Here is a 27,511-nt window from a genome sequence, read left to right on the forward strand (position 1 = left end):
AACACAGCTGACAGTACAGCCAGGGCAGTGGGCACCAGCCTTGCTATTCACCAACATGCCTGAATGCACTTATGTGACACTGCAGAAGGCTTTAAGTCATCTTTTCATTAATGACCATTTGATGGTTCAACCCTGTTTGGGCCTAAATAGAAAGAAATACTTACCAGGAGCAAGCAAGAAACTAAGATGCCATATGCAGATGGAATACATTTTAGACCCCAGAATGTACATTCTCCTGGAACCAGTAAATAGAAAAATCTGTGGTTCTGAAAGACTAAGAAAACAGGCAGGGCAACCAATGTCTGTAGCTCTGGCATTCTCCACATCAAGATCACAACCAATAAAAACAAAGTGCCCCAGCAAAAGAAAAAAAAAAGCTTAAGCTCCACAGAATGAGCTGATCCATATGGAGGAGGGATTAATTTATTCAGCATAAAGTTAACATCCCAGTGAAGGGCATGATCTCCAGTCAAGGGACATAATAGGAATGCATCCTTGACATATGTCTTACAAAGTCTGATGTTCACCAAAAACTGATTATTACTGACAGCTGCACCTTCACAGTGCAATAACTGAGTCCTAACCCAAACATACCAAAAAGGTAGTAAAAGGCTAAAGCTGTATGTGCTTTATTTAGAAATGTTTCTTTATCCATCATCCTGCGTGAAATATTTTACCTTTCTTCACACACCCCTTCAAGTAATGAGTTTCTGAGAAGCTCTAAAAATATTATGGACCTTCTCCAAGAGCCTGAGAGAGCCTTTGTAAATACTGGGATTAGAGGACAGCACTATCATAGCTTTTGGAGATCTAGCTGATTTAAAACTGATGGATGAGACCATAGGGACTTCATAACTGGCAACAGAATGCCTGGACTGGACAAATTTACTGTTCTAATAACAATGATAATCAAGGCTGCAAGGATCATTATGGTGTTACCAGACTTAGTGCCATTTCTCTGCATACGTTATGCATGAGGTTGGTATCAAAGGCTCAAGGTGAAAGGCATACTTGTGGGCTATATGACTGCAGATGGGTCTTGAGGGGAACCATCTTCTTGAGGTTGAAGGGGAAAATAAGCTGTTGATATTGGCACTGCTTTGGGGATGGAAAGAAATCCCAAACTAGATGTCTCTAGTTCTGGAGCAGTTTGTGACAAAGCATATTGTTAAACAACCGTTTATGGGGAGATAGTAAGTTGGAATGTCCACCAAGCACCTGAGATAAGGGTTACTGTCAGGAGAAGTTGCAGTCTGCCCATTCCAAGACTTTCATCCCTGAAGAGCTGGTAGGTCATGATCCACCTTGTTTGTTAACATATTATATAACATTATCCATACTGAGGGGAAATCAGATCCTTAGGTAGGAAAAGGGCAAAAGACTACAAGGCTAAGAGTATTATTATCATTTACAGACATTTATATTTGAAAAAATAAATAAATAAATGAGATCAGGCATTATGCAATGAGCAGTGTAAGCATCAAAAATTCCAGCTTGTAGGGAAGCATCGGTGGTGATTTGAACTCCTGTCATAATGGAGAGCAGGTGCTGATCCACTAAATTTTGGCGTGGGTAGATGTTCAGATCCTGTGGAACCTGTACCTATAGGACACAGTTACACTGCAGAACCATAATATGCAGTTGAGACAAGGGTACCATGGGTCTGCTGTTGCTGTGTACCTATATAACTGGAAGGTAGACCCACTGAAGCTGTCTGTGATGTAGTTGCTGCACAGCCCCAGTAAATGTCTCCCTGAACTTCATTGACAGCAGAAATGTTTTATGGCTGTTTTACCCAGGTGATGACCCAGAAAGATTATGGACTGTTTAGAAGTGGGCCATAAATTGGCCTGGTTCTTTGTGATCTTTAACTGAATGAACAGGTGGACAATCTGATCTTTCAATCAGACCATAATGTGAAGACTGTAAGTAACAAGAAGGCCAACATCCACATATGGAAATATCCAAACTGATCATGCATGTAGTTGGGCTGCCACTATTGTCAAGTAGTTGGTGAAGAGCATGGGGAGATGCCAAAAGTCTATATGGTGAGGATCAGAACTGCAAATGACTAGTTCCAACTTGGAAGCATAGGAACCTCTGATTCCTCATTTTCATCTTGACAGGGAGGTAGACATATTTCAGGTCTTAGACATGAGACTAGTGTTAAGCCCCTTGCTCTATTCCGGAAGAAAAAAAACATGGAATATTGGCTGGCCCTTTGCAGTCTTCATAGACTCTCTGTGCAACACTTGTTTGAGGAAGCTTTTAATCTCCTAGTGTGTTGCTGCTTTAGATGTGCTTAAAAGAAGGAAAGAGGTAGGTGAGGGAACATAAGTCTACTGAAACCCTTGGTTATTACCTCTCTCTCTCTGAAAGGTATGAGGAGATGGATACTCAGTATCCTGAAAGAAGGAAAAATATTCCAGCTACCTATTGGTTCATCAGGAGGTCATGATGGGAGTCTGGATTGTTTGGGTGTCTGGAAAAGTGTTTCACTGCCACTCTGGGATCGCTTGGGAGCATGGTACCTGAACTAATGGTTAAACTCCTGTCCTGAAGATTGTTTGGCCTTAGGCTGCTGCTGGTAGGCCTGTTACTGCACTGGCTGGTGGAACCAAGGTCCTTAGTAACTCTACTGGGACTTGGAAAAGGTCCTTTGTGACAGGTGTAAAGATATTCCTACTGCAGATATGGGCTTGCCCTTCTCCTTAATGTCCCTGAGATGTTCATCTGCTTCAGATCTGAACAGAAATGGACTTATAAAGGTAGATTTGGTATTCACAGAGAAGAGCATTAAGTGTAACAAGTGTGCCAATATACGGTTATAATGGATACTGCTGCACTGCTCTCTATAGCATCATATACCACCTGCTCTGCATTGTTCACTGCATCTGCAGCACTTCACATAATTTGCAATATGACTGACCTCACAGTGAGGACCATGTGATGGATACTGCTACACTGCTCACTGCTTCTGCAACACTGTACACCACCTGCACCACAAATAACCTCATAGAAGACCATGGTTACCTCAGCCCTGATGTGCTGTTTTCCTCAGAACCAGGTAATGTTACCTTGGTACTCACAGTGACCTTATCAAATAAATTGAACTGAAGGTAAAACTTGTGTTTGACAATTTATCTCGGACTCAGTATTGAACACAAACATATCAGATTCCCTATGTATCCCAGAGCCTTAAACTTCCTGTCTGTAGAATAGACTATCTGAGCTTGAGGCATAGGATTATGCCTGGTCTGTTTACTGTAGGGTTTCTCTACCCACAATGTACTGTCTATAGGGGCATGAAAAATTCTGCCTTCCTTCCTTAGAATAGCTGCTTGTATGTGTGTGCTTGACCTGTTTCAGTAGCCAAGATACCAAGCTACTAACATAACAATGACAACATAAAGATACGTCAGCAACATGGACATGGTGTCTACCTAGCATACCATATACTTCTAGCTTAAAAGAACACACTTTAATTGACAAAAGTAGTAGAGGTAATTATTTCACTAAGTAACATGCTTCTCCATAAGTTACATCTTTTCAAGTGCCACTTAAGAGTTAACAGAAGACAACACACTAGTATTCCAGTTTCATGCTCTTTACCTGTTAAATTAGTCACAGTACATGATTCATTATATTACTTATACATGTCATTATATGGTCATAGGTAGTTACTAGAAATGCAGTCAAGAAGACCATTACGGAGTCTCTCCAAGCTTCCCAGTTGCTCCAGAGTACTGTCTGGTTAAGTGGCTTACTAATATTCTGTGTCCAACATGTAATTTAAACAGATTGATTCAATGTACTTCAGTAAGATAGATAGGTGGTATCCAGTAATGATGTACTATTGCTACATTAGCAAATTCTTGGGGCAGGGATGTCATTAAAACCTCCATTTTCTGGAATCTTCTCCAAGTCAGGGCACTCAAATAACATGTCAGTATTTGATTATTTCAAAAATATTATTTTAAGTAAAATTTCACAAAATACCACCACATTTTGGAAGAACAATAATAGTAAATTAGTTATGTGCAATAATGAACATGGTAAAGCTTAAAATGTTTTCTAAAATGGGACTAGAAAACAGTTCATTGAAACCACTAAAGAAAATAGTTCATTTCCCTCTCTTGAAGAGAAGCAAGTCACTAGCACTAGGAAAAATAACGATGTTAAAACACTCTACAGCATAAAATGTTTCTTTATAATTCTGGTTCACCATATTAATTTCACAGGTCTCTTTGGTGAAATAAGTGCTTTTCTTGGTCAGAAGGTTTGGACTAACAGATTTTTAGTGTAACCAGACTGCATGCCACTGCCTTGAAAATCATCAAAGTACTTCAAAAATATGCAATCACTTTGAAACAGTAATCAGACTATTTAAAGTCTTCTGATACAGGGATCTGTATTATACAGAGGAATCTTATTTGCTCCTGTAGAGCTAATTGATTCTAGAAGTCATATCCTCTTACTATTTGCCTAGTCTCTGCATAAAACTTCATCTTGGGATTTTGCTCAAAGTCTCATTTTCTGATGCCACTGCCTTGGCTGTGTAACTTTTCAACAATTTCTAAAATATAAAGGATTTAGTTGTTGAAATGGTGTGTGGGAGCCTTTCCTGTATGAGAATAAGTGGAACTCTAATAACTACTCAGCACTGTGAATACTTGATGCATTTGGGGAGTGTTCTCCTTTCAGATACTCCTAACTGCTTTGCACATATTGGCCAAGGATCACTGTATCATGCCATCTGCATGAGGTATTATGGGAGCAATCCTGTGCTATACCTAAGAGTTTGACAAAAATGTTTAAACTGGGGCCTGATGAACTGCTTCCATTTTCTGATCTTACAATCTTTGGCATTCCAAACACAGAGAAGATTTTATCCAGCACTTGGATGACAGTATTAGTTGATGTAGATGTCACTGGTTCTACAATATAGAACCTGGAATATTTAGCCATCATGACCAAAATCTTCTCCAAGCTGTTTACCGGTCCCTAGCACTTAATGCTGACTTCTTCAGTGGGCTTTCTTGGCAACTCTGATATACGCAGGAGTACACTTTTTGTCTTGCCAATATCATACTGACATAGCAAACAGTTGTGGTAACAGCTTTATCTTAAAATCAATCCTAGGCAACCATTTCTTCTCCTTCATAACATACTTTGCTTTGACTAAGCCTAAATGTGATTTCTGAGCAATGTTTGTAGCCCTTTTTTTAAGCTAATTTAGAACAATTAGTCAGTACCACTCTCTGACACAATTAATTAATTCCAACAGTTTTAAATGTCTTCAGAAGGTCTACCTATGGATTATCTTTGACCATTTTGCACTATTCATGGGTTCATAGGTTCATACAGTTTGTAAGTAGTAGGCTAGCTGCCATAGTTTAATAGGTAGGTACTAGGCTATCTGCCCGAAGGCATTTATAAGCCTAGCCGGAATGTGTTGGCTTTCGCCGCACCCTTAGATTAGTTCCCTGTAGCTCTGTCCAGCAGAGACATTGAAGTGATCCCTGGGGTAAACCTTGTTTCCCATCCACTCGTCAAGGTTTCTCTTGAAGAGGGTTAGTGAGGAGCTCTGCCTAATGTAGATTGGAATCTTGTTCCAGAGCATGGGAAGTCTCTGGGACAGGAATCTATCCCACCAACACGTCTTATTTATTGTTGTGGTGAGGTTTAGATCCCTGGAGCATATGGCTCGAGGGGATATGGTTTTCTTTAGGTGGAGCATGTCCATCAATTCTGGGTTGGACATGGCCTTGTACATCAGGCAGAGATCACCTCTGAGTAGGCGGTATGCAACCGAGTACAGCTGGAGTTTCTTCAGTCAAGCTGCATAGTGCATCTGCTTGAGGACAGTGATCCTCTTGGTGAGGTACTTCTGTGGTCTTTCCATCTGTTGCAGGTGTCTTGTAAGGTACAACCCAAATGGGGCATTGTACTCTATGATGGGACTGATGAGTGATGTGTAGAGGGGCCCAATGACCTCTTTTGATCTGGATGCAAACCCTTTTGTGATTAGGTGGGCCACATAGAAGGATTTTCTAACCACTTTGGCAATGTGATTATCAAATGAAAGGTTACTAGCTACTTGGGTCCCCAGATCCCTTATTATGTCTTCCGTATTTAGGGGGCTACCACTCATGTGGTAGTTTGTGGGTACTTTGTTTTTTCTAAAGGGGATGACTATGCACTTTTTGGCATTTAGCTTGAGACCATGGTTTTGACACCAGGTATCTGTCTCAGTGAGACCCTTTTGGAGGATGTTTGTGTCAGCCGGAGAGTCAATTATAGCCTCTAGTTTGCAGTCGTTTGCGAACTTGGTCAGCCATAGTCCTCCTGTGCTTACCTGTACCTCTCAGAAGTATATGCCGAACAGGAGGGGTCCTAGGACTGAGCTCTGGGGAATGCCACTTGTAACTGGTTTAGAGTCAGACCTAGATCCCGCAACTCTTACCATGTGGGTTCCGTCTGTGAGCCAGTTGGCAACCCATCTCATAACATAGGGGTTTGTGTTCAGGCTGGTGAGCTTGTCTATAATACCTAAGTGGGAAATGGTGCTGAAGGCCTTTGTGAGGTTTAGGTAGGCTGTGTGGACCACCTTTCCCTCCTCTATAGCCTTGGTAACTGTCTCAAAGAAGTCCACCAGGTTTAGGAGGCATGATCTGCCCTTAACAAAGCCAAACTGGGTAGGGTTCAGTGTTTGGAGGTTTCCTATGTCTCTGTTAATAAGATCCATGATGATGCGCTCCATAGCTTTGCAGACCAAGCTAGTCAGGCTTATAGGGCGATAGTTCCCGGGGTCCTTTGTGGAGTGGAATAACCGTTGCTGTGTGCCACTCTGTGGGCATGTAGCCTGTGGAGAGGCTGAGTTTAAACAATGTGTTTAGGTGAGGGGTTAGTTCATCTTTGAGCTCATGTAGGACGCAGCCTGGGACACCATCCGGTCCCACTGATGCTGTGTTTTTGGCTTTGGCGAGGGCTGTTTTACCCTGAGTGTCTGTGATTTCAGGGGCACTACATTCTTCTGGTATAGTTATGGGCCCTTTTGGGGGTGAGAGAGGGGTGAAGTTTGCACTGAACCTGTCTGCCAGGATGTTGGCTATATCGGTCGGTTCAGTGTATTTTGTGCCATTCTGCACCAACTCTGAGCAGATCTGAGAATTGCCACTTAGATTCTTGACATGGCTAAAGAATGCCTTGTGGTTATCTTTGGAGTCCATGGCAATTTTTCTTTCAAAGCTAGCCTTGGATGATTTTTATGAGGGAAAGTCGTTTCTTGCTGATACTGATCAGGGATATCCTCCCTTCTTGGGATTTTACTATTTTCTGTACTAGTTTCCTCCTTCTATTGTACAGCTTGTTTATGGCAGGGGTCCACCGGACTGGTTTCCTTTTCTTGGAGGACTGAGTCTTGGTTTTGTTTGGGATAGCACAATCCCTGCATTCTTGTAAGTGCCCGTAGAGTGCATTAGTAAAGGATTTTGTAGCTTGGACAGCATTATACTTTAGCATGGGGCTTTGAAACTTCCCACCTTGATCTTAAGTAACGTGAAGTTTGCTTTTGAAAAATTTTTCACGGTGGTTTCTTTGAGCAGGGGTGGTGGCGGAATGTGGATATCCAGAGTGATTAGTTTATGGTCAGATCTAACCAGCGAGGGGTTGACCTCCAGTGTGGAGCACCGGTTGCCCAAGTTGGTGATGACCAGGTCCAATATGTTGTCACCTCTGGTGGGGGTGTTGACCAGTTGATCCAGGGCATCTGAGTTTATAAATTCTAGGAAATGCTGGGCAAGAGAGTTTGTACTTGAGTAGTTCTCTCAGTTAATGTTTTGGTAATTGAAATCACCCAATATCAGGGTGTCTGGTAGGACCTTTACGTTTTCCAGTATTTCCAGGAATGCGGAGTGAGGGTCCTGGGACATGGTGGGTGATCTGTAGCAAGCTATAATTTGAATAGCAGTTTTTCCTGTTGTTAGTTGCACGTGGATGATCTCTGACGCATTGTGCTACACCACTAACCTGGAGGTGTGGGTATCCTTGATGAATATGGATACACCCCCGCCTTTTGTATTTCGGTCCGGGTTTTGTGGCTGAAATGTATGGTATGAGTTGTAGCCTGGTAGTGCTTGGGGTGCTCTCTGGAGCCTTAAACCAGGTTTCTGTTACTGCACATATATCAATTTCTCCATACTGAGGAGTGCCTCGATTGTGTGCATTTTGAGGTTTAGACTTCTGGCATTGAGTAGCATTACCCTCAATTTTTTGTTACTTGTGCTATTTACGGTGGTGGGTTTGTCTTTTGAGCTTTGCCTATAAAAGGCACTATGGGGGTGGCAAGAGTCTTGGCCAGTATTCGACAGCCTAAGGGTGACAGGTGCAGGCCATCTCTAGCAAAGCAGCGTGGCTTGTCGAGCATGTCATCCCAGGCTGACAGACACTGGATCCCCTTCGAATGACACCAGAAGCTTAGCCAATTGTTGAACTTGATAATTTTTTCTCTATACCGTGGTATCATTCTTGGTGAGGGCAGGATGTTCCTCAGGGTCAGAGTCATACCGGCCTGGGCTACGTGATCAGAGAGCTCCTCCATGCCTCTTTTCATGTAGTCCAGGGAAGTACGGCTCAGGTCATTCACACCAACATGGACAATGACAGAGTCATATTTGTACCTGTTCTGGAGTGACCTGAGTGCTTGTGTTATGTGGCGGATCCTAGCACCTGACAGGCAGCTAACAGTAACCTTCTCCTTGTTCAGCCTAGTAAGTGGGATGACAGTGTGCCTGACTATAGAGTCACCTATTACTAATGTGCTGGGTATGTTATTTTGCCTTAAGGGCTGTGATTGTGTGGCACACTTGTTTTGTGAAGTATGTGTTTCATGGTTTGTGTTGGGGGGTGGAGGTTACTTGGATGTCTGCTTTGGAGGTCTCTGTTACATTTGCAGATTTGTATTTACAGCCTCCGAGCATGTTTTCGTGTATTTATGTGCATTTTTTGCTGGTGCTGGTTTCATAGGTCTACGTGAGACTGGTGGTGTGATGCAAGTAATTCCCTTCTCCTCTTGACTGCCTGGTCCAGTCTTGGGTTGAGAGAGCTTAGCCTCCAGTTTGGCTGTATAATTGCATCTCTCACATGTATTAGTGTTTGGTGGAAGGAGGAGAGGGTTGTCTGTGTACATGAAGCAATTCTAATATTGCTTCAAAATGCCCAGATTCACCAGTTGGACCAGAGAGTACACCTGAAACTGCCCTTTGGACATGCCTGGATAGGTACAGTGAACTGTTTTACTGATTGGCTGGTAAGGTCGAATAGAGAGCCTTGTCCTTCTCTACAGTATAGGGGGGTCTAGTGCTAAGGTTTATTAGTGCTTGCTATGAGTTTTGAGCAACTGCCGGGATGAGAAGTGAATTGTTTGAGTGCTTAAGTTGAAAGCTTGTCTAGTTCCAAGGGAAAATTTGAAGAGTACACTTTGTGGAGCCGGGAATAGTTATACCCTAGATAACTGGCGCTGCCCGACAAGCAAAACCACACAAATGCGGGTTTTATAGCAGGGAAATGAAAGAGATAGAAATTAGCCCAAAATGGCCAATAAACTACTAATTTCTGGGCTGAAACCACTCCTCCAGGGACAGAGAGGTTGCTCAAAGCTCCCTCTCTCACAGTGAACAGAGAAACTTCCTTCTGTCCAAGTAAGGTATGGGCAAACACAGAAACTTGTAACACAGCCCTGAATTCAGCACTAACCTGAAAACTGGACTATACTAGCTTAGAAAGGCAGGAAAACACGTATATATTTTTTTGTTTTTTCAGAAAATAAAGCAGATACAATCAAAAAACACTTTAAATGCACAGGAATGGCTATCACACTTGAGTGTGTAGCCTACAACAGTTAAACAGGTAATTTAAACACAAAAACAACTTTGTTAAAGTGCAGGCAGTAAAATAAGTACAATATGTAGCTGAAACAAGCTTTTTAATAGCCACTGCAGGCCATTTTAAGCCTAGCCCCTTTTCCCTTTTTATGCTCAAAATAACCTAAACAATTTGGTTATAGATTAGCCTTACCCATCCCATGGTCAATAATTTTACATTACCCATAATGAGAATAACTGGGAGCATACTTTATCCCATGCATGGGATAAAGCATTCAGGAGCTACATCTGTCCAATAGTAGTACAGGGGACAGTCCTGGGTAAATGTTCTGTTTGCCATCCATAGATCTAAGTTGTGCTTGAAAATGGACAGGAATGAACTTTATGTGGATGAGGAGTCTGTTCCATAGCAGCAGGATCCTCTGCAAAATATATCTATCCCTCCAAACTGTTCTAGTAATGTTGCAGAAGAGGTTTAGATCCGTAGATCAAGTATTTCTGATGGTATTTGATTTACTGATGTGCAGTAAATCCATCAGTAGTGGGTCAGAGAATATCTTGCATGACAGACACAGGTCACCTCTTAGTAGTCTATAGAATAACAAGTATAGTGACAGAGCTTTGAGCTGGTCCATGCAGGATATGCTAAGGCCTTGTATCATTTTAGTACGGTATCTTTGTGCATGTTCCAGTTGTTGCATGCATCTGGACAGATACATGCTAAAAAGGGCATTATATTCAATAAATGGCCTAACAAGGGCTGCGTAAAAGAGAAAAATGACAGCCCTAGATCTAGACACAATGCTTTTGTTTATAACCTGTGCAGTATAGAAGGACTTTCTTACAACAGTAGACACATGTTGGTCAAAAGTCAGGTCACTGTCCACGTAAGTTCCCAAATCCCAAACTCTTAGCAGTTTTTTATCAATATGGTAGTTCCCTGGGGTAGATGATACCCCAAAGGATACAATAATGCATTTTTGGCATTTAGTTACAGAAAATTATATCATCACTGGTTATTTATTTGATACAAACCTTCCTGCAGGATGGCAAAGTAATTTGGGGATTCAATGGCTGCTCCTAGCATGCAGTCATCTGAAAACATATTTAGCCAGAGCCCTTTGGTACTGGCTTTTACTTCAGAACAGCAGATGTCAGACAGAAGAGGTCCTAGCACAGAACCCTGGGGGACTCCACTGGTGAGTATTCTCTTTGTGGAGATAACTTCCCTGGTTTTATCTGCTTCCTATCTGTGAGCCAGTTGGCATTCCAGTGGGTGGCATATTTTTTTTTTCTCAGTTCATTTAGCTTTTCTACTGTGCCTGAGTGGGGAACTGTTGCAAAAGCAGTGGCCAAGTTGAGGTATGTGATGTGTACCGTTTTGCCTTCAACCTTTGCTTTGGCGACTTTTCAAAAAAATCCAGCAGGTTGAGTAAGCATGACCTACCCTTGAGGAATCCAAACTGAGACCAGTTGGAGTTAGAAAGTTCACTGTGTCCTGACTGATTAATTCCATAATAAGTCTTTCCATGGCTTTGCATATGAGGCTGGTCAGACTAATGGGTCTGTAATTGCTTGGTCTGTGGAAAGTCCTCCTTTATGTAGGGTAGCGGTTCTCCATTTGCTTGGTACAAAACTTGTATGATGGCTGAGATTGAAGAGTATTGTTAGAAGTGTGGCTAAACCATGCTTTACTTTATGCTATTTAAGATATATCGAGGGATAGTGTCAGGACCCTTAGATACAATATTGTTAACTTTTGATAGCACTTTTAGGACTTGGTCTTGTATGACAGCTGGAGGTGAGGCAGTTTCAATTCAATGCAAATTGTTAGGATAACCTAAGTCATGATGTGTTCTGACACTGATAAGGTCAGATAACACACCTTTAAGAGAAAGAAAAAATGTAAAACAAGTTTATCAGATTTACACTTGCCTCCATTTAGTGTAATGCCACAGATTCTCAAATCTCCCAGTTACTTATTTTAAGGCTTTATCATGCTCTGTCTTACTCTTGACAAAAATTGTCACCATGGAAATTGTTGGCATCTGGTATACCTTGTACTACCTGTGGAATGAAATGCTAGAAGATTTCTGTTGTAGAACTGACCTTAAATATAAACGTTTTACATCTTCAAAGACCATCGTGCATGGGAAAAGTAGTAAAAGGCCTGACATTAAGGTGTAACTCAAGCTGATGGTAACCTGACTTGAGATATAGTTTGCTGAACACATTTGCTCCACTCAGCTCAATTATCATGTCATTTAATGTTGTTGTGAGACGTCTGCCTCTCTTTCTCTCTCATTATAAATTGATTAGATATTATCAGATCCACACATATCACATATAGTCTCCTCATTTGGACTTTTTGTCTTGGATGGTATCACATATGGGGGGGGGGGGTGCCATGGTGTTCGTCCTGACAATTTTTCAATGATGCTTTGTTCTTCAAAATTATTAAACTCATCCTCCACATATTGTCTCAGATGGGTACATATTATGTTATCGAACTTTTAAACGTTTGAACGTCATACGGTCGACACTATATGATCGAACTTTTAAAAGTTTGAAATGTTTCAGCAGAGATCTCTGTACAGTGCAGAATGGGAAAATTTCACTTTCCTGCACTTTAGTGCGATGTCGGAGTTGGTACATTTAAAGAGCGGGGTAGTGGGGGGTGCAGGGGGGCTTGCCCCCCTTTTTTAAGCGGTCAGGTAGTTTTTTTGTGCTGTTTTATTTTTTAAGTTTTCAAATTGTTAAAAGTTCAAACATATGGCTTCAACCATATTACGTTTGAACTTTTAACAATTTGATAATGTAATATGAACCTGTCTCAGATGAAATATAAGCCTCATGTAGGGTTATGCAATAGGTATAACTGAACTCACTGCATAAAACTACTCCTTTTTTATTTATCAATGGCTTCATACAAGTCACTGCATTGACTAATCAGTGGATGTAGCATAGTTCTGTCATCCCTTTCACTGTCAATATTTTGTAGTATTTGTATAGTATATAATGCTTTGCCCACAGGTTATCTCATAAAACCGACTCTTTACCATTTCCCTAACAGTACTAAAAGAATGCTTTATTCTTTCTGACATTTAATTTTACTTTTTTGTCAAAACAACCTTTTAGTGAAACTGGATCCTTTGAACTACAAGCAAATACTTTGTATGATGTCATTTTTAATGCTGGCAGTAGCTTTAGTGGCTTGGAAATGATGTAGGTAACAATGTTTACTGATGCCACTAAACTGGCTAATACACTTACCTTCTGACTCTGTGAAGTAATTGTCACTTCTGGTTTCAAACCTGAATTAATTTGATTCCCTCTGTGTACATACATAAAATCAGACTCATCTTCTTGTTCATTGCTATCTGATGTGGCTATCATATTGTCTATGATGACTTCAACCTGTCACAAATAAGCATTTTTAACTATTTACATGTTGCCGTGTTCTGTTGCTTTTATACACCCCATGTCTTCTACATTACAATTAATTTCACCTGCAAACCCATGTAGCGCAAGTCTTAGTCTCACAAATTATATATCTTTTGCTTTTTGGTGAACAACCAGCATTTGAATAATATCCATCAAAACATGTGCAGAAATTACTTGATACATTCTTTCCAAATAGGTATCTATTACTTCTAGTTTTTTTTACTGTTTTCTCTCTACTGAAACATTATCACATGTTCTGCACCGAGTGAAATTCTGTATTACCTTAACTGCTATAATTTTCTTGCACTTGCCTGCCTCAGAGAGATTTTAGTAATTCTGCACTGTATTATGCCCAAGTGCAATATCACTTTTAGCAATTTTTTCCTGACTCGTAGTTTTGTAAGATGGCACCTCGGCGTTTCGTAAAAATCTACTGCCAATCATTAGCGGACCAGAGTTCTGCTGTGGTGACCCCTTACTGGGAAAAGCCGAAAGACAAACAACATCAACTGTAATCTCTTTATCCAAGTATTATACTATCTATGTCACTGAAATGAAACCACTTACATTTAAGAAGCTTTCATTGAATTTCAATCCAAGAAACACAACTAAAACCATCGAATAGCCTACAGTCTCAGGTTCCCAACTTCCAACAGCCCTGACCCCCCCTCCAACTTATATAACCCTCCCACAATCCAATCCTACTAAATTACATAGTCCTGCCAGTACTACAACTGTAACCCTAAGTCTCTCTGTGCTCTCAAAATGTAAATTCCCCAATCTCTCTCTCTCTTTCTTTAACCCCAAGCCTCACTCCTGCTGCCTAAACATAAACTCCCAGGTTGTTCCCTCACAGTAAGACTCACCTCTTACTCCCTACCATTAGACTCTCTGATCACTCCCTAAACCTAAATTCTCCAATCACTCCATAACATTAAATGGTTCAATAAAACTTCTACTTTAATGCATCCTCTCCAAAGATTAGAGTATCCAAATGACAATACTTCAGTATTTACTCACTTCACATAAAGCCTTAGTAACTTTAATGCTATTGGTTGCCAAAAAAGCAATTACTAGAAAATGAAAATCCGTATCTAAGTCAACTATAATTGAAGTACTGAATATCATAAAAATGATAAACGGACTAATTGTGGGAATTTTCAGAAAAGTTAATGAGCAAATTACATAGAAGTAAATGGCATTTGTGGGAACAATACATCTAGAATGATGTCCAGGAGGAAGAGTAAGATTTAGGGGAAGGCAGGAATTGAGCAATTATAATGCTGGAGGGAATAACAATACAAAACATGCATGTATACTGCCTGAGAATAATGAAAATGTCACTGCGGTTTGTTTTCTTTTGCACTAATGTATGTATATATCCACGACTGAAAATGTGATGACTTAATAAAGACATTTAAAAAAATTACAAACTTTAGAAAAATTACTTTTAGTAACAAATCCCAACAGTGTCCTGAGACGAACTAGCATTTGATGCAGGATAGGTTCCAGCTACATCCTGATCCTGAATAAGGAGAAGAAAAAAAATAATAATGAGAAGAAGAAGAGAAAAAACGGTGCAGAAACTATGATATTAGGGTGAACCCAACTTTGTATCACGATATCCCAAATTGTGTGTACTACCGGGGAATCATGTAGCATGTCTTATATAGTGCTCTGCATGTGTGCTCCAGACATTTCTGAGGGGATTGGCTGTCCTCCTGTGGCCAGACTCTCTTCTTTATATAGCCCTGAAGATCTCCTCAAATGTTGTGTCATTAGGATGGAATGATGGGAAGGAGGCCATCCAACTAACAACATCTATAGAAATATTTTCATATACTTTGTCCAAAAAAAACACTGGGTGATACTAGTTATCAGTTATGCAACATTTTTAAGCCAGCTGCTCCAAGCTGGCCCATGACTACACTCATTTCTTTTTTGTGTGCAACAGTTTGGCTGGAGTTGTAGCAGGTACACCAGATATTGCATGATCCTGAGGAAGAACTGAATGTTTTTAGCCTTTCCTGATTGGGAATGACAGTCACTGTGGCCCTTGAATGTAAGACATGTTATTTGCGGAAGGAATCTCACAGATGGAAGGCATCCTTCCTTTTGACCTTGCATCAGTATATAAAATGATCCTAATTATCCTGGCGAGTCCAAAACTGGTGAGAAATAGGTATGACCCGTCTATCTTGTATTAAAGCGTAGAAATAAACTGAAGTTGGAGAAACTGATGTCTGGATCCTCTACATCTGACCCAGTCCTTCAGCCAACACCAACCGAACAAGTGCCAGAATCAGTGCATCAGGGACAACATTTTTAAAGCTGAACTTGACTTAATATTAGGTTTACTGGCTATGGATCTAATCTGGAGTCTGTGTGGCCAATGCGAAAAGCTGCCCAATGATCCACACTACATCTAGGTTAACTACTGTCTGCTAGTAGACTAGCTGAACTGGGAGCAGTATCACAGAGCAGTATGCAGGAAATTAGTCAGAAATTATACAGAATGGATTAACTTCCTGCTCTCTGTCAGAGTCCCTAACTCCTGATTGGGTCTTATAACTTCCCTGGACAGGAAAGATTCACTGGAGGACATTATAAAAGCATTACCGAAGATCAAGGAATCCTCAGTCTGACTCAGAATTTAACAAGAAAAGAGAATGGCATCTAATGTTGGTTCATAGGCTGGTACTAGGCTATCGGCCCTAGGGCCTATACATGCCTAGCCACAACAATTCCCTGGATATTTCTTCCAACAATATTTACTTCCCTGGAACCCTGTCTAGCAGGGCGACTGACATGATCCCAGTGGTGAATTTCCTATCTCCCATCCAATTGTCAAGGTTCCTTTTGAAGAGGGCCAAGGAGGGGCTATGCTTGACATGTATGGGCAGTCTATTTCAGAGTATGGGGAGTCTCTGGGTCAGGAACCTATCCCTCCAGCATGTTTTGCCCATTGTGATGACAAGATTTAGATCCCTGGAGCATGCGGCTCTGAGGAATTGGGATTTCTTTAAGTGGAGCATGTCCAACAGCTCAGGGTTTCACATGGCCTTGTATCGCCTCTGAGTAGACAATATGCCACAGAGAGTCTGCTATATGGCCAGTGTCTGCTCTGACAGCTGGGGCAAGACTGCATGGCAGGGCATTTTGAAGGATTGTGGAGAACCCTACCTAGTTAAGACATTCTTTCACTCCTTGTGTTTCTTTTTTTTCTCCCCTCCCTTTCTTTATTGTTTCCTTATCTTTATGCCATCAATTCTCCTTCTGAGTTTGGCTAGACACAGGTGAAGCTTCTTATGACTGGTGAAAAAAGATTTACTTCTGTGGAGAAAGGCACAGAGATATGTTTCCATTCTCTTTGAAGGGCCACATATTGAATCCAATGCAGGTTTTGTAATTAATGAGAGAATAATCAGGTCAGGGACAGTACAAACAAAGGGGTTAGTAAGTGACCACTGGAACTTATTTGCCTCTGGGGTGCTTTCTGGGTTTTGAAGTCAGGGTGGTAGAACTGGAAGCAAACCCCTCTAAAGACATAAAAAACAATCTCCACCGAACATGGGAAAGAAGCACTAGAAAAAAAAACAGTAATTCTCCACTGCAAGAGTAGAGTCAGGCTGACTAAGTGCTTGTTACATCCAAATAAATGCAGAACTGCTGTTTATAAAAGCAAAAAAAAATATTTAATGTAATTTTTTTGTCATGCTGTGTAAAAGCATCATTCTTCAATAGTATTACATAAATGTAAATGCATTTGTCTTCATATTATATTGTTGTTCGTGGAGCTTTTCTTCCCGGGACTCCATTGAAAATGGGCTCTTCCTGGCCCAATGGACTATCCTGGTAAACAAACTGTAAAATAAATAAATAAAATAAACACAATGAACTGAGCGCTTTTGCCCACCATAAACCTAGGGCATCATCAGAGTTAAAAACAGCACATCACTCAATCCTTAAAAAAGGAAAATCAAACACAGGTGACCCTTATCTAATGTAACTGCTTAAAGACATACACCATATCATAAAAAATTATTTCGGAGAAAAAAATATGAAAATATACACCTTAAAAGCTAATACTGATGCGGAATAAGGTAAAGTCCCAAAACTGGAAAAAAACCCTTATCAGCCTCAACAAAAAGATGAGATCCCTCATCAAATCCTCTAAATCTAGCTATGAAAACAGAATTGCAGCAAATAGTAAAGACAACCACAAGGCCTTCTATAGCTATGTAAATAACCTCCATGGCAATACCCAGATTTGCTTTGAGCTACTGCACAATGGCACCGCCTATGCCGAGCCAACAGATATTGCCGATATACTGGCCGACAGATTCAGTGCCAACTCCCCCCCAAGGACCAATCACAATACCAGTAGATTGCCTGGCAACTAGTATTACTGCTGCACAAGTTAAAACAGCACTGTCCAAGGCCAAGAATACAGCTTCTATGGGACCTGACAATATCCCTGGCTATGTTCTACAAGAACTACAGAGTGAAGTGGCACCTCACCTGTGTGCCCTGCCCAATCACAGCCTCACCTCAGGCTTTGTCCCTAGTGAATGGCACACTGCTATAGTCATCCCTCTCCACAAAGGATGAGCAACTACAGACCTTGGGAACTAATAGCATATTAGCCTGACAAGTCTGATATGCAAAGTTATGGAATGCATCATCATGGACCTAATAAACAAAGATATAGGGAATCTCCAAACTCTGGATCCCACACAGTTTGGTTTTGTGAAGGGTAGATCGTGCCTGCTCAACTTCTTTGAGTCAGTGTCACTAGAGCTGTCGATGAAAGCAAGGTGGTTCATACAACCTATCTTGATCTGGTCAAGGCCTCTGATACCATTCCCCACTCAGGAATCATGGAAAAACTCACTAAGCTAGGCATCAACCCCTGTATCACTAGGTGGGTTGCAAACTGGCTCACAGATAGAACCCACAGTGTGAAAGTAGCTGACTCCAAGTCAGACTGCCGACCACTCACGAGTGGAGTCCCATTGGGATCGGTCCTGGGTCCTCTCCTGTTTAATATCTACTTCTCAGAATTCCAACACGAAGGGACTCTGGTTGACAAAGTTCGCAGATGATTGCAAGTTGGGAGCCATTATTAACTCCCCAAGTGATGCTGACATCCTACAGAAAGGCCTCAATGAGACCAACAACTGGTGTCAGAACCATGGTCTTAAGCTCAATGCCAAAATATGTGTCATCCCCTTTGGGAAAAACCCAGTTCCCATGAACTACCACATCGATAGTAGTCCAATGAACACAGAAGGCGTTATTAAGACATCTGGGAACACAGGTTGACAGCAACCTCTCTTTTGACCACCAGACTGCCACTGTGGTCAGATAGTCCTTCTATGTAACACATCTCATTATTAAGGGTTTTGCATCCAGGAAGAAAGTGGTCATTGTCTCCCTCTACTCTTCCCTCATTAGGCCAATCATCGAGTACAATGCCCCATTTGGCATGTACCTCACTAGACACCTGCAACAACTGGAGAGGCCGCAAAAGTACCTCACAAAGAGTATTCTAAGCCTTAAACACGTTCTATATGGACAGACTAAAAAAACTCCAACTATTCTCTGTCTCATATCGCCTACTTAGAGGCTATCTCTGCTTGACTTATAAAGCCATGTCTCACCCAGCTCTGTTAGAAATGGTACATCAAAAGAAATCCCAATCCCTCCGCACCACATACTCCAGAGACCTCAACTTCATTACCACAATCAACAGAACAAGCTGGAGTGACAGGTTCATAACCCAGAGACTGCCCATGATATGGAATAAACTTCCTATACATGTCAAACAGAGCACCTCACTGGCCCTTTTCAAGAGAAATCTTAATGAGTGGATGGGAAATAGACAATTCATCTCGGGGATCACTCCAGTGGCTCTACTCGACTGAGGCACTGGAAACTAAGGTTGGGTGGCATGATGCCAGGGTAATCCTATGGGCTAGGCTTGTAAAGGCTCTAGGGCCATTAGCCTAGTACACACCTATGAACCTATGTTATCAGGTATATGGATACCTTATAATAAAAACATTGTATTATATTAGCAGTGTCAAAACCACTATTTTAACTGTGCTCTTAGCTTCAATACGCTGCTAAAAGAACAAGCTTTGCTAATACCAGAGCTAACCATGGCATTCAATCTTAGTTACCATGTCAGTTCTTTACATTCCAACAAATTTTTTGCACCCCCCCCCACGATTATTCATTTGCACTCTATCTATAATAAAAAATATATTTTTTTAAAAATTAGTGCATTTGGTAGAATGGGCATAGAGAGCATTAGTGAAGGAGAATTGATTCAACAAATGTCTGGTATAGTAATGGGTCCAAAATGTGCACCCATTTATGCTAATTTAGTCTTGGCAGAGTGGGAAAAAGTCCACATATTCACTTCAACATACACGAAAAACATTTTGATTTTGTGGAAAGGAAATGAGGAAGATTTTGTGGAATTTTTTGATTATATAAGTAAAACTACTACTTTCTTCAGATTTACTAATAAGATTAACTATGAAAGTATTGATTACTTAGACATTACTTAGACATTCATATTTATAAGGACCTTGTTAATAAGAGGTAGAGGACCAACATATACAGAAAAGAGACTTATTCTAGTGCAATGTTGCATTATGATAGTTGTCACCCACCAGACCAAAAAAGTATTATCAAAGATCATATGGTCAGACTTTCAAAGTTAGTCAGTGATGATGCTAATTTTCTTACCGAATTACAAACTTTGATTGGGTTGTTTTTGGATAGGGGTTGCCCCATAGATCTTTTAAAGAAAGTTAAAAAAGAAATAAAATTCTGAGGCAATAAATTTAAATCCATTTTGGGGTCACAGGTAAACACTGTGATGAGAGAGGTTAAGAAGAATAGACAAGGAGCTTTGGTTGTAAAGTACAATAATTCTTGTGGGCAAAAAATAGTTGACAAATAACCACTGGAGTGTGTTTTGTTCCCAAGAACTGATTTCTAAGCTTGGGGACAGACCTGCTGCAACATATTGTAAGGGCAGAAGCCTGAAAAATTGGTTTGAAAGTGGGAATAGGTCCACATACAAATACAGAAATCTAAATTTGAAAATGGTTAAATGTGGTTGTAGAATGTGCAAATTTGTTAATGGTGGTCCATATATCGTCATTCCTGGATACAACAGAACATTATGTTGTCCTAGCAAGTGTAACTGTAATACAGATTATGTAGTTTATGTAGCTTCCTGCATTTCCTGTATGGCATTCTATGTAGGGACAACTACTAGAAAATTGAGGGAATCTATGCCAGAACACACAAGAGATAAAAAATAAGAAAACCACTAATGCTCTCTATGTCAGCCTTGCTCTACAGCTTGCAGTGGTGAATTTGTTCCCTCTAAAGTCATAACAATGATAAGTATTTGAGCAAAAAACAAAGATACAACTCTCAGAGCCAAGACAAAATAATATACATTATTTAAAGTTTTTTTAAGTAATTCTGGAAAATCCACAAAAATAAGCTCCATCTTTCATGCTATATGATAAACAACTGAAAGACAGATATAGGACTCCAGCCATCTGGAGACCAGAATTGGCCCAAAGAGCCAGAGCAGACGAGTGCTGGAATAAAAAGTTGCCAAGATGTTGTATAGCTCCTAAATATACTGAAGTTAGAATATCTAAACGTAAGATCTGACAGTCACTGCACTTGTTAAATGCATTTAGTTAAACAAATGCTAATTGGGACCATGGTACTACCATGGCTCAGTAACAAATGTTAAAGATAATCACCTTAAATGAATAGCATGTAGACCTGGGTTTTATTCTCACAACTTACAGCTATAGTGTTATTCTAAGCAAGTCAGTTAACTTTCCAGTCCTTCAAGTTCACCTCTGAAAGTAGACACTGGTAAGCCAAATAAGCCTTTACAAGTTTCTACAAACTAGAAAATGAAATGCTATTAACATTTCTCATACAATCTAAAAGTTAGCCAGCATAGTTGTCAGACTTGGTTGATGAAGCATATCAAAGTCCCAGAAGGTATGCATTGCTAACTCTATTTGCATTTTCAAACCTTTTTTTAGGCAGAGAACAAAGATGTTTACATTGCAACCCTGAGGTCTTCTGAGGGCTCCATGTAATTAAGTTTCCTTTCCTTGCTAGCAAACTAGTTTCCAATTCTAAAGTAATCTTCTTTCTTTACTTACTGCAACAGCTGCTGACAGAATACTCTTATTAGATTCTGCCAGAGAAAACCATACATTTAAGTAAGGAAGGGCAGAAGGCATCCATCCAGCCATCCATCCTCAACCCCTTTTCCTGTTTTGCACATGGGGTTGGAGTGTCACTTCAGCAGTGACAATCATCTTGAGCCAAGGTTTACACCACCGGGTGGCTAGCCCTGCTGTGGTAGTTCACTCGTACCACTCACTCGCACACACAGTCTCACCTATGGCCAATTTATAGTGTCCATTCCACACGAAAACTCCGCACAGAAGGCACCCCAGCCAAGAATTGAACTGCAGTCCTCAACATAACAAAAATTAAGCTTTTCACCACATATTTATTTAATGTTTTACATCACATTAGTATAAATTTATCAGCATTATTACATCAGTAAAACAAGATAAATAAAAATGTATCACCATGCTTATATCCCAACACTTCTGCCATATCAAAGCTGAGCAGTACTAGGTTTGAGACTCTGTACCTATATACGGTTTTGGTATTACACTGGTCAGTGATGGGTTCATCGATAGTTACGAGGCATGAGATCAAGGAGACCATTGAGGAGCCTGGCCCAGTTTCCCAATTACACCAGATCACTTTCTGGTTAAGTGGGAAACCTGAAAGTTTCAGAAGGTCCTGAATTCAGTCTCCAAGGGAACCAATTGTCTGGCAGTTAGCATAAAGGATTAAGATTATGAGCGGTTAAAGAGCTGCTTCATGTGTTCCAGGGTTTGATTCTCTCAGTCTCCATTTGCCTACTATATAACTTTGAATAAGGACCTTTTGCATGCTATGCAGATGTAATAACCACAACACTACAGAACCTACAAAGAAACCTGTTATTGGGAGTACAGTGCACAACTGCTGTACCATGGCAGCACACACTTTCTTAATAGCGGCTGTCACCAGCAAAATCAATGACCCCCTCCCCCCAACCAAAAGGTATTACTTTACAATTTTAAAACTATTCCTTCGAAAGAATCAGGCATCCTCTGTATTAATTTCTTGCACCTCCACTAGCAAATTTACTCCCCTTCAAGTATTAAAAACCAAAATTAAAATCTAGCAAGGCTAGACTTTCTACTGTGCGAGTCCTTAAACCTCATGTATTAAAGGCAACATAGGATATATGCAAATGATCCTTTAAGGACATCAGGTGTTTCAGCTATATAGCAATTCTGAATTGTATCTGATTATTCAAGTCAATGCTCCTTCTAGCTTTCATTTTATCTGTAGTGCTGGTATCCAGCTTTTTAATATAAGAAATAATCAGCATTATGAAGTTTTGATATAAAAACTAAGCATTAAAGTACCTGTTTTCGGATACTGCCAGCTAGGTTATGATGAATGAACATACAGTGGTGGTAATGAGATACTACAATGCTTCACTACTATGGATGTAAATATCTGTAGTACATGAAAAATAATAGTTTGTCTTAAAACTTAATGACATTAAAGCAGGACAGCTGCTACTACCATGTGGTACTGGTGCTTCAGAAATAAGCAGTGTGTACTCAGTGCTGCTCCACGTAGCATTTAGTAGTACAGGTCTCATCCTGAACTTGAATTTCTTATACAAAACGCAACTAACTTGGCAGTCTTGTAGAATCTGAAAAGTAATGGTCTAAGATGAGGGAAGTACATTTGCCTTTAAAGAGGTACAAGGCTCATATTAATTTTGTTTTTTTAAATTCAGTAATGGCTTTGAGTGGGGAAACTCAAGAAAGAACTGTTGCAGCATTTCTACTCTCTCTGGAGGAAGAAGGGCTCTTCCCAGGGCAGAATCTTGTCCCTGCTATCTGGACCCCCCCATATTTCACAATGTAACTACTTACAACTTGTCTAAACTAATTTTTATTGTGTCATACCTCACTCTGCATTACATTTTCTACCACCTCTTCAAAGACTCTAAAATTAGCTTGGTTTCTTGAGTATTAGATAAGGGTCTTTAAACTGACTAGATTTCCTGTACTAAATTGTTGTAATACTAGCTTGTTGTTGTTGTTGTGTCTTTCAGCTTTTCCTGGTTAGGGGTCGCCACAACGGAACTCCGTTCCGCTAATGATTGGCAGTAGATTTTTACGTGCCGAGTTGCCAGCCCTGACGCACAACCTTCAACGAAGGTATGCCGATTCACGCATGTCTCCACACAGAAGACGCTTTAACTGAGAATCGAACCGGACAGCGTCTTACTGTGAGGTGACAACGCTACCGCAGCAACACCACCGCAGTCGTAATACTAGCTTGTTAATGTTTCTTAAATATATTGGCACATTATCACAGTCTTTCCAGTGGCATCCTACTGAAACTGTAAGGAATACAACTGAAATTCTTGGAAGTGAAACACAAAATATGTGATTCAGATGAACATAAACAAAGTACGTGGTTGTGATACTTTAGATTATTCCCCTAACTCAAAGAAGTGGTTTAGGAGGCACAGCCCCCACATCTGTGGGACACAAGAGGGATAACCCCCCCCGCAAAACAATTCTACAACATTAGAACCAAGTTTTGATATTCACTATAATTCTCAATATAATTAGATGCAAACCACACTTTTTTGCCTTTCTGAAACACAATTATGGGTCTCACACTTTCAAACCAGAAGTCTGCTCATTCTTACATTTTTCTCTTAAACCCTTTATCTTTAATTAAATGAATTTTGTATGTAAATTGCATCAAATGCACTCATTATTTGTACATATACTGTTTCCTTAACACTAATGTAAAGAAGGTAACTGTTTAACCTTGGTCTGAATGTGGCTGAAAATTTTCAGTTAGTGAATGAATGTATGAATGAATAAGTAAATACTAGTCTGCTGGTCAGTGCTGTCATGGTCCTTACTCTCTCCAGTCCACAGTACCTCTTAAATAAAGTACCCCTCAACTTCAATGACCATTCTATTTGATGCTAATTAAAAGAGAATCCATTAAAATGACAACTTATACTCAACTGGCAATGGATAGGAAATCAGATCAGGCAGCACTTTCTGCTGAAGACTGGCCTGGAAAAACAACAGGTGATGAATCATTTTCAGATATGGCTGCTTTATACCAGACTGTTCAGCTGAAAACTAATGTAATCAAACAGATATAAATGTTAAAATACAACCTACTTGCAGAACATGTTGGAACTTTACATAAAAATATACTGATGTACAGAATATAATTTTTTACATTTTAATTGTAAAAGGCATCAATAGACCAGCTGCATCTACCCAATAAAACAAAGAGGTTGCTGCCAGACACATTTTCTCACACACACACACACACACACACACACACACACACACACACACACACACACACACATTTTTGTGTGTATGTGTGTGTGTGTGTGTGTGTGTGTGAGAGAGACGGTTGCCTGTATATATGTTTGTTTATATAAACATACACAAGCAAGCATGCTCGCAAACACTCGCATTACAAGAGCAAGAACAATTATGCTTTACAGACAAATTACAAACAGTAACCAAAGAAGTAGCTCCAGGTTCTAGTTCTTTCCATGGTTATAAGATAATTAACTGAAGTTCAAGCATTTTTAGTGAGGTTGAACTAACAGTGCTACAAACAGTTTCTCTTTGGCACCACTGAATAGAGCAGCATCACCAGTATTACTACAAACTAAGTTATTCATGCATAAATTAAACATAGCCTATTTATTCAAGAACAATCTGGTTGCTGAAAAGATCTTATGTAAACCAAGCCTATTTAATCCTCTGTTTTCAGCAACTACGGCCATTTTTGAGACTGTTTGTAGCAAATACAACAGAAATGTGCTTTGTGATCCTGCTACAAAATATTTTTTTATCATTTAAATTTGAAAGAAAGACAAGCCTTATCAAATCTGTGTCAGCATAAGACTGGACCACACATAAAAGATGAGTGGTAGGTAGCATGGTGGTCATGGACACTGCAATTTATGTTACTAAAATGTTAAACAATGGGGAGAGATTTCATGCTAAGATCACTGTGAAGGAAGTTGGGTCTATATTAGAACATCGACTTTTTAAAACGTCGAATGTTCTAATATCGACCCCTATTCGGCGAACGCTGACAACATCGAACATGCAGAACAGCAAACTTTTTCCCAGGGAAAAAAATTTGCTGTTCCAACACACATACACACAACACAAACACACCAAACAAACAGCAATACACACACACACACACACACACACACACACACACTCACACACACACACACACACACACACACACACACACACACACCTAAAATCCTACATCTAATCCTACACTAAACTGTACACACACCACTAGCTATCCACTTATCTTAACCCTAACCCTAAGGTCCGTCACTATCGCACACTCACCTCACCCGCGCCCTAACCCTAACTCACCTACCCTGTCCTAACCCTCATGTCCACACAATCGCACACTTCCAATACAGCTCACAACCACTCAAAAGTCTTGAAAGAAAACCAAGCAGGAATCTGCGCACACTGTCGTCCCAGTTGGAAATAGCAGCAATGTACACAAAGCTGTTCAGCACAAACTGACGTCTTTATTGTAAAACAACAGCGTGAAAAACACAACTAACTTAGCGCTTTCTCCCTTAACCCTAAGGGCATCATCAGAGTTGTGTAACAATACAAATCAGCAATTTAAATACCACAACGTAGGACACACACCTCCCACTTTAACCAATCAACAACACACAATACAGGCATTCAAAATGCCGACACACGCCCATGTAAGTTAAATAAATAAACATTTATGAATTTAAAACTATTAATAAAAATATATAACCACAAAAATAAAAAAAATTACCTAATACTACTAATGAAAAAACTGTAAAACCTCAGTTTGTTATATACATGAATGCATAAACTCATAATAACTGCGCTCTATATTTTAACATGCTAGACAATGAAACGTGTTCATTTATACCTGGTGGTCTAGATGCATTAAGCCTGAGCTGCCATAAGCACTCCTTTACCTCAAGCAAAATTTTTGCGTCGCCACCATTGTCTCTGTACGGTATCCTGTCAATTATAAAGAACAAGAATCTCTTAAAATCTTTGCACGTCATACTATGTGTATATAATGCATTCGTAGTTTTTTTATTCTTGATGTCCCTAACATGCTCTAAGATTCTAAGTCTCAGTTTCCTAATGGTTTTACCCACGTAAAAGGTAGTACAGTTTAAACAGGTGGCCAAATACACCACCATCTTGGTGTTACAATTCACGTGGCCTGGACTTGCTATAGTTCTGTTATAATTGTGTACTGTCACATAAGGTCCGTTGTTGATGTATTTGCAGGTACTACAAAACCCACATTTGTTCATCATACAATGTCTGTAAGAACGCTGGGAGTCAGCACTCTCCATAAGTTCTTTTAAATTCCTTCCCCTACTAAATGTAAATGATGGTAAGACACCTACAACATTGGTGATATCCGTTGATAATGACCCTGCCCATATATCCTGAACAATGTGCATAATGTTATAACTATCCTCATTAAATGGCAGGATCATAGAGTGACTAGACCTTTTAAGTTCCTCCTTGTTGTTAACAACGGTTAACCCTGCTATCAAGATAGGTTTATATATAGTATATCTCTTAACAGCAACCTCATCCTTGATCATGCTCAAAATATCGTAAGGGTAACCTCTTTCTTGTAACATGTCAATCAATCTGTTTATTTCACTATCATATATACTATCGTCACTAATTAACCTAGATAATCTTACCATCTGCCCTTTTATGATGTTCTTTTTTTGAAAATAGGGGTGACAACTTTCAAAGTGGAGGAAAGAATTTGAATACGTTTTTTTACGAAAAATGCTGGAAGTAAGAGTCTTGTTCTTCCTGTCCTTCGTTAACATGATGTCAAGAAATTCACATCTTTCATGTTGTACATTGTACGTAAACTTAAGGAAAGACGTACTTTTGTTTAGAATTTCTACAAATTCTACA

The sequence above is a fragment of the Protopterus annectens genome, chromosome 9.part0 (assembly GCF_019279795.1).
Source record: "Protopterus annectens isolate FY-2018-M chromosome 9.part0, PAN1.0, whole genome shotgun sequence".
NCBI classification, from domain to species: domain Eukaryota; kingdom Metazoa; phylum Chordata; order Ceratodontiformes; family Protopteridae; genus Protopterus; species Protopterus annectens.